We start from the raw sequence: 8,809 nt of genomic DNA, 5'->3' as shown, positions 1-8,809 counted from the left end.
AATGCATTTGCCACAAAGATTGGGGCCTTAACGATAAAGCGACAAAAATAATTTACACGGCCTGCATTGAAACTATTATCCTTTATGGTGCCCCGTTTTGGGCAGAAGTCGCAGATATTATAAGGACTAAAAAGAAACTAAACAAGGTCCAAAGGCTAACTCTTCTACGCCTTAGTAAAGCATACAAAACAGCCCCTACCTCTGCCCTCCAGGTTCTCCTAGGTATCCTTCCAATCCACATTAATGCAAAGGAAGAGATGTGGAAGTGGCATATTCTGAAAAATGGCTACATAGAAAATAACTGTGGTAACATCTACAAATATATTGATATAGGCTTCTTCCCAAACCTGGATAAAAAGTTCATGCACCAACTTACCTCCAGCATCAACATCATTAGGCAAATTAGAAATTACCATCCAAGCTACAAGAATAACATAACTATCCTGGACCTTAACGATCAACCAAACCCTTCCATTCAAATTTTTACCGACGGGTCAAAGTGCAACGATAAAGTGGGCTCCTCCTTCATCGTCAGGGACTGTAATACCAACGATTTTACTCATCATGCAAGCTTCCGCCTTGCTGGCCAGTGTACAATTACTCAAGCGGAACAATACGCCATTTATAAAGCTTTAAACTTCATCAACAAAAACAAAATTAAAAACCGTCATATAAGGATCTGCACCGACAGCCAAACGGCAATTAAAAAAGTCCATAATCATAGCGGCTCTATCTCTGAACTTATTTACGACGAGATCAACAAAAGCTACAACAACCTTATAGCTTTCTCTTGGGTACGTGGACACACGGGAGTTGAAGGTAACGAGAGGGCGGACAGCCTCGCAAAACAGGCGGCTGCCTCCTCTGCTACTGTCTGCTACTCAGAAATGTCTGACACCAGTGTGAAATCCGTTATCCATAACACTGCCATTCAGCTATGGCAGCAGGAATGGGAAAATAACAACACCGGTAGAACTACGTATCTGTTTTTCCCAGACATTCTTTCTAGACTGAACAATAAGTTCTTCCACACAGATTATTATATTACCCAGATTACGACAGGACATGGCAACCTCCGTCAATACCTTCATCGTTTCAAGCATAGTGACCAGCCATTTTGTGATTGCGACGATAACTCAATACAAGACATTACACATTTTATTTTTCATTGCCCAAATTTTGACAACTTCAGGGTAAATCTTGAACGGACTGTTCTCATTAAAGGACACAATTGGCCATGCCAACTAAACAAGCTCGTAGAAGATAAAGACATCTTCAGTGCCCTCGAAAATTTTATTATGATCACCAAAGCCTTGGAGCCATCATACCACTAAAATATTAACTGTCTTGCCTCTACGTGCCCGGAATGTGAAGAAACTGTGCAAGTTTTGTTAAAGATCTACTACAAGCTACCAACGGTTTTGCGCGCAATTGTAGTCATTGTATAATTGTTAATTGTAAACTAATAACGCATTTATTTATTTGTTTTTATTACCTATCTTATTGTAACCACAACGGGCAACTTTTCTTTTTTATTTGTTAATACCGTCCAATTCTAGTAATTGTCAACTGTAAAATTACAACGCATGTTACCATGGCAGTCAACATGATCCTGTTTCTTTGTAAACCGTCCAACTGTAGACATCTCATTGTATATTGTAATTATATAACGCGTTTTTCTGTTTAATCCTCTAAACTCTGCTGTAACCAAGACGGTAAATATTTTTGTACATTTGTCTTATGCGTTTTGTAATTCATGTTGTACTATGCTGTTCTGTATTTGTTTATTTGTCAATAAATGCGATGCGGACGCTCATGCTCTTTCCCCTTTTCCGGCCTTTCCTATCTCGCTTTACACTTCCCCTTAACCTCTTCTCTTATTTCTTTTACACCTCCTCATTTCCACACTCTGGCAATACCTCTGAGTGGTCCAGAGTTTTCATCTACTTTAATGCTACCAGTGTATTATTTAAATAGCGTAAGCATTTAAAATTATTAATGTTAAAAAATAATGCAAAAGTCTTTTAATTAATGCATAATTAACAAGAAGTTCAGAAATTCAGAGTACAGATGAGCAACAGATTGTTTTAATAGTTGAAAATGGAATTGCTAGATGGTTCACAAGAAGCTGACAAGTTTGTTTATTGCCTTCCAGTAGGCTTAACATTGTATCTTTGCCACTCCACCACACCTAACAGTTGTACCTTTCTCAAATCTCTCTTCAACAGCATCATGTACAGGGTAAGAGCTTTAATCTGATACCTGAACTATATTTTTAGTCCCAGCCATTTAATCAAACTACATCAGGCAAATCAAAACCCTCTTTCAATTAATTTATAGATTACAAGTGACAACTCAACACTTCATGTGCAATTACCTGCAATAAGATGGCAAACAAATTGCACCAAGGAGAATTAGCATCTCGACACACAACGGCAGCTATAATCTATCCACACTTCTATCTGGACTGTCCACATAGTGGTTTTGACAGTTTCGTCTTCTCCTCCAATCCGGCTATTCCCTACATAGAAACACTCATTGCATAAGAGAAAACCGTGATCTATAAATAACAGTATGGTCATGCCACTATGCTTTAAAATTGATAACGCGCCATTTTCTGGCAATAGATGACACTTTGATCCTGTTTAGTCCATTTTTCTCCTATCATGCCCTATTAATAAAGAACTGTATCTCTTTTTTTCAGAAAAGCAAAAGCAATTAACTACAAGAATTTATGAATTATTTGTTACTATTTTATCTTGTAGAATAAATGACAAAACAAAAATTATTATAAATAAAAACATAACAAACTTAATAATATTTAAACAAAATATCAAAGTATTATTATTTTGGGTGTAGTGGTTTATACTTTGTTGACACCAGTTGCTCTGTACTATGCAAGACCAGAGTCAAAGCATAATAACAAAAACAAGACAAAAATTAAATAAGTGTGTCAGTGTGTGTGTCTGTATTCAGGAATTTCCTAACAATATGAAATTTATTCAATATAATGGCCTTCTGTAATGTGATGCATGTGTTTGTATTCAATTGTAATGTTCCCAGGCTTTTGTATAGTGTGTGTGACACTTGTAGACAAGAGGACAACAGGAGTACAATAAGAACCTTATCCATCCTTCACAAATGCCTGATTTCCTGGGCAAGTTCTGTGTACTTGCCGATTTTTTCAGTGTGTGCGTTTTGTACATTGTGAGTGTTTGGAAAAGATATGTCTATAATTTTATTATTATTTTTATTAAACCAATGGCTTGGTTGATATAGGTGTTAGTTAAGAACAAAATAGCAAAAACAATAATTTTTAAATAAATTAATAACAAATAAAATAAAAGCACTTATTTTAAAATAACCTAACTCCAAAGATACAATTGAAAATGGTGCATATGTATTATTTGACAATCAAGCTTAATTGAGCCTTCAATTACACTAGCTGCAACTGTCCAACAATAGCTGTTTCCTGTTCCAATGCATACGTCACTCATCGTTCAGCAAATGTAACTACGTAACAGCTATCGATTGAAACAACTTTGCTCAGTTACAACTGTTGACTCTGCCGAATGCAACCAATAGCTCTATTGCTACACAACCGTGGCCTGCTTAAGCCACGATGAAAGTGGCATATTTCTACCTCTTCAAGCACTGCAATCGTTTTGCGGCATAAGTTTGGCTCAAGCATAGCCAGTCAGCTGTAAACATTCAAAAGTCTTTTTAAAGATAAAATTTTGAACATTATTTACACATAAATGTTGACATCATCACAGAATTCTATTAACCGTCACTTTCACAATTTTAGACTAATTTGATTCGTCAATTTGTTATATTTGTTGTTAACTTAGTTAACAAGAATCAAGCACGACATGGTTTCAAGTCATTAATTTGTTTTATTCTTCAATTTGTCAAAAATACAAAATAATGTGTAAGACATCTCAAATACTGTTTATCACTACTGAATCAAATAAAACTGTGTACTTTATGTAGTATTACAATTAATAAACTATTTGAAAAAAATACAGTTTGCTTTTATCTGAGTTAAATTTCTATGACTGCTTAAATACATTAGAGAATAAGCTATGGTTTTCCCAATTGTCATAGAGATACAATGAAAAATATAATATAGAATAATACAAATGCACAATTTAATAAACAGATACATTGTACAGAAACAGAAAATTATGTACAAAAGTTGAATATACAATATACAGCAATATAATTATCTCAGTTCTCAGCAATATTATTAAATTGAGATTAAAAAATTATCTCAATTTAAAACTGTAAATAAAAATTTTTAAATGTTAAAAATTACTAGGATATTATATAAACCATTTTATTTTAAATTATATTTATCCACATCTAAAAAGTTAGTATATGTTATATGTTATATATATGTATATGTATGATATAGTTGATTATGATAGTTGCATTTTTCATACTCATTTGAACAAGCAAGCTCAGAATTTCTAGCCCATACAAAAATGCAACCTACATACCACATAGAAATGTAAAAGAGTAGAAATTAAAGTACAGTTACGATTATTTTCAGTACATCAAGCAGTAAAGACTTAATTCATTCAAGAGTAATATTTCATCAACAATCAAAATAGGAAATTTTTATAATATTCAAGAACTTTTGATTTACAATTTTTTCTGCCTTTATACATTTAAGAGTTTGACTTTAAGGACTACGCAGCCTGCTATGTATTATATTCACAAATATACCTTTTGCAGTACAAATCATGGTCTCTAAGATCAGAGGTTAAATCACAAATATCAACATTTTCTTCAGGTTGTGATAATACTTTTTCAAGTGTAGCACTGAACTGCTGTTTCACAGTGCAGTTCTAGCAAAATCTTTTGAGATAATATCAGGTTCAACAGCACTTGTGATCCATCTTTGTTATAACAAGCAGAGGCATGTTTTGATGGATGCAGTAAACAACAGACACTCACCATTCGATATAAGTACAATAACTAAACGTTGGTTGGGTGTTTGTTGTGCCACTGCCTTGTCAGATCAAACCAAAGAAATGCTAAAATAATATATCAATGTTAATAAGAAGTTCCTACTGAACAAAAATGTTTCTGCTAAGAAAAATGAAACAAAGGTAAGTAAAAGGTTAATGTTAATTCTACAGGAAGACCACAAAAGCTTAACTTATGAAATCAGTATATTTACATTACGGTTGTATAAGTTTATATAAACTTATGCAATTGTTGCCTAGATATATAACTCCAGTGGATGTTGATTAAAAGATCAGTTAAAACATAATAAAAATTCTGTGACAAAAGCCTTTTGGACAGTTCCAGAATGCTGAACAATGTTAACCTCAGACTTTCATATGTCTGATTATTAAGAAAGCTTCCATTCTTTTTTCTTATATTGTTTTCAACAGCTGTTACATCTTCCCACTGATCAAGCCATTTAATTGCATCTTCCATCACTTTCGTAGAGAAATTTCATCAAAAAATTAGAAAATTATGACATTTCTTCTCAGGCATATCACTTAATTTTTCTTTTAATTACTTAGTCTCGATAATAAATCAGAATCAAATCCAAATTTAGCACCCAATTTACATATATATTTTCCTACAGTACTTGGGTGTGACAATGACAAAAACTTGTTTCTTTGAAGGAATTCATAGGCAGATGATGATCTTATCATCAAAAGCAACAAATCCAAAATCCACTTAGTGCCACAGGCATAGCTACCACAGCTGGAGCAGTTGGAGCAAACTGCTCCAGTGCACGAATCACGAGGGCGCCAAGATAGAAAGGACCACATAAAAACTTGTAAGAACATTTGTAAAAAAATTTTCGGATTTCATAATTAATCAATTAACTATTAGATTTGAATTTGTTCAACAATTATGTACACTTTTTAAGTGTTATCACCTGCATATCTTGTCGCACCATCTGATAAAAATATTCTGGAAGGATCAAAATTGTTACAATCGGCATATCTCTCCGACATTTCGCCTAGTTTTGGAACTCAACTGCTTCGGTTTAAAATGTGTTTTTATACTCAGTTAAAAGAAATTACTTATATACTGAAAGTTGCTGAACTACTATTTGTTCACACCGCAGCATCAAGAAGCTTCTCTAAAATTATTGCAGCATGCCACCTTTTTTTAACTTTACCTGCGACGACAGCGATAGCAGAATGAAGTTTTTGAAAACTAAAATTAATCGAAACTTATTTAAGAAGCAGCATGTCACAACACCGTTTTAGCTCTGACTACTATATCAATTGAAAAAACAATAGCTTGTCGACTCGATCTGGAGAGTGATTGAAAAATTTGCAAATGAAAACGCAAGAAAACAACAATCTAGAAGCGTTCTAATCTATTATTATGTATTTGTTATTAAACTAAACTTACATACAATTTGTCAATACAGTTTATATACTAAGTAGTAAATATTATTAAATATTCTGTACTTAAAAAATCTTTTTGTTTTATTATTATATTGGTATTTATTAAATCTTATTGTTGAAATACCTTAAATCTTAAATAAATTATCAAGTAAGGTTATAAGTGAGAAACAATGCTTGAAACGTCATCACCTCTTCTCGCTCGCTCATGTCTACATAGTTCAGTGGTGTAGTGAGGGGGGTGCAAGAGGATGTATCATGCACCAGGCACCCCTCTGTGAGTGGCACCCAAATGGTCTCCAAGACAAACTATATGTGTTTCTGGATGGAGAGGGATGCCAATAAAGTGTCGGGCGCCAGTTATGTTCGCTACGCCACTGACATAGTTGCACCTTACAACGACTGTACGAGAATAAGAAAAGACTCAAGAAATTACATTTTTTTCTGTATAATCTTCTAATTCTTCAATTTATTAACATATTTAAACAAAATTACCGCAAAGACATTTTACTTACTTGATAATACCTTTGCAACTTTTGAATTCTTACTTATGTTGGCAGTAGTTTTTCTATTCCTTGGAGACTGACGTAATTTAGGAACTTTAACTGATAAATATAACGGGCAATTGGAAAATTTCGTAGGATAAGCATCATGTGTCAGTTGCCATTTTCCACGTGGCATCTCGACTCTCTTACCCTCAATTATATGAACGTAATTCTTAATTATAAATCTTTCATCAAAATGCAAGTCACATATTTTCGATTTTGTCGAGAATTCTAAATCTTTTCTTCGAGGAATCAAACGTCTCCACTTATCTAACACGTTCGGATATGGCGTGAAAAAATGCCGCTTCTCGCGAGATTTGCGCTTTCCAGACTTACACCAGGACACAAAACACTTATTCGGCATGCTGCTGTTTCTCTTTCTCGTAGAAAAAGTATTACGAAAATGCCCGAAAACGACAAAATTGCTTAATAACCGATTGCATAAACCGACTTCTTCTTGCCGCAAAGCTACTGGAGCGCCAGCTATCGGCGACCTGACACATTGGGGTGTTCGTTAATATCCGTCCGATGACTACTGCCGGAGTATACGAACGTGTTCCGTAGGACTCGGAGGAATAAAAAAACGCACCTATAACTCTAGAACATAGCTGAGAGAACGCTCTGGTTGTATTTAAATTTATTTACAAATAAATTATTTTGTTTGTTTTAAAAAAGTATTTAAAATTTTAAAAAGAAAATTAAAATAAATTTATTTTATTTATTTATACATTTAACTACTTTTAAAAATGCAATTAAATTTATAAAATTGATAACGAATTGCATCCATGGTTACTAGATAGTCAAGTAACCAGTTATAATTTAGTAATTATGATTACAGCATATCGTTGGGAGAAATCCGGGATCGTATTCGGAATGGTCAAATAAACCTCGACATTTTTTTTTTTTTTTTTTTTTTTGAGTGATCTATCATAACATGCCGGGCTTTTAGGCCGGATGGCCGAGCGATAAAGGCGGCAGGCGCTGGCGGACACGGGATCAAATTTCTACGGGTCAAAAAGCCCTAAGTGTTTTTCAGGTGGTGTCCGTCTGGATATGTCAGGCCCTGTCCCTCACTATACGGCCGCCCCATTGTGGGCCTGGCCGAACCCATAATGAGCTTGCTACAAGAGACGCAAAAAGCAGAGAATTAAAAATGATGTGTATATGTATATATATATATGGTTCTATCCTTCATCAGTTGGCTTAGCAAAACTCATTATGGGCATCAGAAAAGAACCCTTTGTGCCCATGGAATTTGGTTTATTTTGTTACAACGTAACACATGGGACATCTTTCGAGGAGATGGCTCACGGGACTATCTAAGTTTGAATAAGTTTTATTATTATATAAACATATTTCCCTTTATTTTTCATATTAGCGAGGTTGAGGCCGAAGTTTTAAATTAAACGCGAAAACGTGTACGTCTGACGTTCAGCGCCGCTTTTCTGTAAGCGTAGATGTTTGACAATGGTGTTTGGAAAGTCAGTAAAATCACGCTCGACATTCCAAACGCCATTGCCAAACTTCTAGGCTTACAGGAAAGCGACGCCGAACGTCAGAAGTACACGTTTTCGCGTTTAAAACTTCGGCCTCAACCTCGCTATTATTTCTTAGATGTATTTTGAAGTTAATATATTTTTATTTTAAAATAAACTTTAAAATATCATAAAAACGTGGCTGTTTTTTCAAGAAGAGAAAAACATTTATGGAAAAGGTAAATTTTTTATTTACTCTTTCCGTCCTGCGGGCACTAAAAGGAACTAATTTAGTAAGCCCATTATGGGTTCGGCCATGCCCACAATGCGGTTGGTGAGCCACAGGGACTCACACATTCGAACGGATTACCCCCAATAAAAATCTCAATAATAAAAAGAAAGACAG

Source organism: Centruroides vittatus, unplaced genomic scaffold (genome assembly GCF_030686945.1).
Source record: "Centruroides vittatus isolate TY-2023 unplaced genomic scaffold, ASM3068694v2 contig_711, whole genome shotgun sequence".
Classification (NCBI taxonomy): Eukaryota; Metazoa; Arthropoda; class Arachnida; order Scorpiones; family Buthidae; genus Centruroides; species Centruroides vittatus.
The sequence above is the reverse complement of the archived record's forward strand: the minus strand, read 5'-3'. Positions refer to the sequence as shown.